General features: G+C 42.2%; 1 long non-coding RNA gene across 1 annotated transcript; it reads right to left on the reverse strand.

Annotated features, from left to right (window-relative positions):
* Window positions 1-2,016: 2,016 nt before the first annotated feature.
* On the reverse strand, window positions 2,017-2,636 carry LOC119907127. The gene is made up of 2 exons (XR_005445077.1): window positions 2,464-2,636; window positions 2,017-2,369 (listed from the first exon to the last, which is right to left on the reverse strand). It is a non-coding gene; the product is annotated as an uncharacterized LOC119907127 (long non-coding RNA).
* Window positions 2,637-3,819: the final 1,183 nt, after the last annotated feature.

Consider the following 3,819-nt stretch of genomic DNA (forward strand, 5'->3'; position numbering starts at 1 on the left):
TGTAAATAAGAACAGAGATGTCAGGGCAAACATCTCACCATCAATTTCTCAGAACTCTGCATGTGACCTGCTCATTCTTGGTCCTCTTTTAAACCTGTCACATTACATGACATCACCTCTCTACTACATACATTGAAACCCTAATCTTGTCCTATGGATGTTCTCCCTACGTGCTATTTGTTTGATTCTATTGACCCCTGTATTGTAGAGTTGCTTAATACTTCACTTTTAACTGGTGTTGTTCCTTGTTTTTTTAAACATGCTGTTGTTAAGCCTGTCCTTAAAAAATGTTTTATGTAAAATGCATCCCACAGAAACTGCATTACTTAAAGAAGGTGTCTAACAGGACAGCGAGGCATCGAGGGCTGTTTGAAACCGCCGCTCAAACGATCTCTTCCTGTCTCCTGCGATGCCTTCAAGCTGCCCCAGTTACGGCCAGTTTTGAAGGCAGCATTGACCCTCACTATTACCCATAAAGCAGCGCGGCTGCGGCCACTGTAGCTTTCGAAAACTGTTCAAGATGGCGGACAATTTGTACACAAATATACGTTTTTAAAGGTTTTTAGTAGTTTTCTCGCTTCGATTTTTGAAAAGCTAGCGAGAACTAAACACTGAAGTATCATATCAGCCTGTGAATGTAACCAACCAAGTTTGTTTAGTATGATTTCTGAGGCGTCTGTTAGCCGTTTGGCTTTTCAATAGCTAGGTAGCTGCCTTCACTTGAAAGTGATGCCTTCTGAGGCAGCTGTCTATTACGGTAGAGAGGCAATGAGGCAACTGCCTTCCGTTTCGAACACAGCCAAAGTTCTGATGTCAGCTAACTCTAAGGAATACATAGTTTTGGTTCTCTTGGACCTTTCATTTGCTTTGATACTGATCATAATATTATAATAAATAGACTTCATGATCTGGTTGGGATGTCTGGATCAGTGTTAAAATGGTTTTCATCCTACCATTCTGGTAGAAGTTGTAGTGTTTATGTAAATCAGATCATGTCTGAAACTGCAGGGTTGTCTGTGGGGTACCTCAGGGTTCTGTCTTGGGACCCATCCTGTTCCTTTCGTATATATTTCCTCTTGGACAGATAATTAGTCAGATCAGTGACATATCTTACCATCTGTATGCGGATGACATTGTACTGCTTGTTTAAGGAAACTGAGTTCCATAAATTGTCTTCTTTAATTAACTGCTTGACCAGTATCAAACAGTGGTTTTGTGACAACGTCCTGCTTCTGAACTCAGAGAAAACAGAAAAACAAATTATTGCCCCTGAAAGTACAATACCTCAGATTAAAGAGCATATTGCTGACTTAGGAGTTTAGGTGTTGTTTTTGATTCTGCGAGGTCCTTGGAATACCACTCTAAACAATTAGTCAGAAATTGTTCATTCCAACTAAGAAATGTTTCCAAATTAAGAACACTGGTGTCAATGGGTGAGTTGGAGATGATCATTCATGCTTTTATTTCCTCTCGCATAGATTACTGACTTTTTACTTGTTTGAGCAAGAAGGAGCTTTACCGTCTCCAGGCTGGTCAGAACTCTGCTGCGAGGCTTTTAACTCACATTAACAATAGGGCGCACATCACACCTGCTTTAGCATCACTTCACTGGTTACCAGTCCAGTATAGAATTCAATTAAAAATCCTGGTTCTTACTTTTAGAGCCCTGCACGGTCAAGTTCCTTCGGACCCGTGGTCTGAGGTCATCAGGTAAGAGGCTGTTAGTGGTTCCCCACACTCATTTTAAAACCAGGGGGGGAAAATCGATCATTCCAAGCAGTGGCACCTAGGCTGTGGAATGCATTGCCTCCCTTTCTACGTTGTCTGAATTCTGTCGATTCTTTTAAAACGCAACTCAAGCAGGCTTTAGTTAAGGGAGAGTTTGCTTTTTGTTTTCTATTTGTATTTAAAATTTTCTTATGCATTGTATTTTACTATGAAGTTGTAACACCCCCAAACTAGTTCCCAATTGACCAACCAGTGTATAAAATAAGCAGGCAACAATAGAACACGCTGTACAAAATATAACCTCCAAATTTATTTGTATAAAATAGACATGTAAAGGATTAAAACAAGACTGAGGCTAAGATAGTTAAAAAGAGAGTTCAAATGGGGGAAACTGTTAGTTAAACGGAACTGCAGTTCGTCATGGCTGGGTGTGCTCAACTTCGTCTTCCTGCGTGGGCGAAGCCAAACACAACAGGAACGGGTCTGCTGTTGGTCACAGGCTGGTTGGTTGTAGCCTCACTGCTTGGGCCTCTGGTAACTCTACTAAGTAGCGGTGGCGCTACACTGGCAGCTCCCCAGACCACGACCCAGCCGTGTACCACACTCTTGCAAAGAATCAGCAGCCTCAGCACACCCGCACACTGCACACAGGAGACAAACAGAAGACTCTGAACAACATCAATTTATAAACCATCCCATAGAGACACTACCACCAGCCCACATAACAAGAGCTACCCCCAGGGAAGAAGACAGTCAAAATCACTCTGTATCTGCACACAGGAGACAAACAGAAGACTCTTGAGCCCAGTGGGTGGCTGGTTAAATTGTTTGCAGATGGTTGTCATGCCCAAGCACACCTGTCTGCCATTAGTCCATACCCATGCAATTAACCCAAGTGCAAAACCACACCCACCAAATGCACACTCGCTCTAAGTGCTCACCCCTCACACTACCACTGCACTCAAAATTGGCTGATACAGGTCTACCCCGTTACATTGTACTGTATTACATTTTATTGTGAAGCATTTTGTGATTTTTTTATCTGTGAAAGGTGCTATACAAATAAACTTTACTTACTGACTACTTACTTACATTGACAGTGTTGTGTTGGACAGTGCAGCGGTGTTTATGATTCTAACCATTCAATTCACAGACGGGTCCATTGTCAATGTGTTTGCGAGAGAGAGAGAGAGAGTGGACGAGTGAGAGGAGGTGCGCAGCGATTATATGCAGACAGATTTAAAATGGTTCGCCGAATTTACTTGTGCAGCTGTTAATATACCTGGGCGGCCCGCCTAAGTAAAGCCTATTTGTGGGAAACACTGGTCTGGTTTTACAGCTAGCTTACATGTGATCTACATCACATCGGTGCTCAGGTGAGTGTCTTCACTAGTGTTTTTCCTAGCACCCATTGCAGGTTTTTATTGATCCTCCTCTCTTCTTGCTGTCAAGGCAGCAGTCCCTGGTGGTGATGTTTCTTCACGATTCCCTTTTTTTGTTTGCGTGTCACAGGTGGTTAGATAAAAGGATTTTCCTTTTTTTGGGTTCCCCGCTGCGTGGTATGCGACAGCCCTGCTCCCCTTTTCTGCCAGTGTGTTGTATTTTCTGGTGTGTTGCATTTTAGAATTGTGTATTTTCTTATGATTAGTTAAATAACGATTTCCATATTTTTTGAATAAAAACCCTCTCTTGCCCTGTTAACTGCATTTTCTTGTTTCTCTGGAGGTCCTGTCTGTTGGACTCCCATTTCTAAGTAGCACACAGTTACAGTGTGGTATTGGTGTGACAAATTAAACTCAATCAGTAACAGAAAACTACTTCCTTAAAAGAGAAAGCAAGCATGTAACAAGACTGAACTGAAAACACAAGATTGAACACTTAAATTAGGAAACGCTTTTAACACCCTCTGAGGGAGTAAACATGAGCACACAGCTCCACACTGCTGTCTGACCCTAATTGGTCCACTGACCCCATAGGGGTCATTTAAACAGGGGACGCTGGCCCCGAACCCCTTTTTAAAATGGCTGATTTTGTCCCCATCACTTTTTGAAAGCATTTGTTAAAAATGTTCTAAAAAACAGCTTGCACCAA

Source organism: Micropterus salmoides, unplaced genomic scaffold (assembly GCF_014851395.1).
Source record: "Micropterus salmoides isolate LMB-PRFRI ecotype aquatic unplaced genomic scaffold, ASM1485139v1 Ms_hic_scaffold_17, whole genome shotgun sequence".
NCBI classification, from domain to species: Eukaryota; Metazoa; Chordata; class Actinopteri; order Centrarchiformes; family Centrarchidae; genus Micropterus; species Micropterus salmoides.